General features: G+C 40.7%; 1 protein-coding gene across 1 annotated transcript in view; it reads right to left on the reverse strand.

The window, feature by feature from the left end:
* TRPM6 (transient receptor potential cation channel, subfamily M, member 6) overlaps positions 1-221 on the reverse strand; it is a gene marked incomplete at its 5' end in the record, with an annotated part of 46,836 nt that overhangs the window by 18,344 nt on the left and 28,271 nt on the right. The window lies entirely within an intron of this gene.

Here is a 221-nt window from a genome sequence, read left to right on the forward strand (position 1 = left end):
GAAGCACCACCTTAGGAAAAACACATTTCTTGAAAATACATCATAGTCGAAGCAGAACAGTTGGATACAACAACATTGTTACATCTCAGTGATGTAGATAAATTCTCGTGATCCAGACAGGACTTACGGAGAGGCACAGCTACTCAGTGAGTATTGAGGCTGTATCTTTAAAGAATAAGCAATTTGAAGTGGGGGTTCTGGACGTGACTAGTTTCAGCCTA

This window comes from Eurypyga helias, unplaced genomic scaffold (genome assembly GCF_000690775.1).
Source record: "Eurypyga helias isolate BGI_N326 unplaced genomic scaffold, ASM69077v1 scaffold43665, whole genome shotgun sequence".
In the NCBI taxonomy this organism is placed as follows: Eukaryota; Metazoa; Chordata; class Aves; order Eurypygiformes; family Eurypygidae; genus Eurypyga; species Eurypyga helias.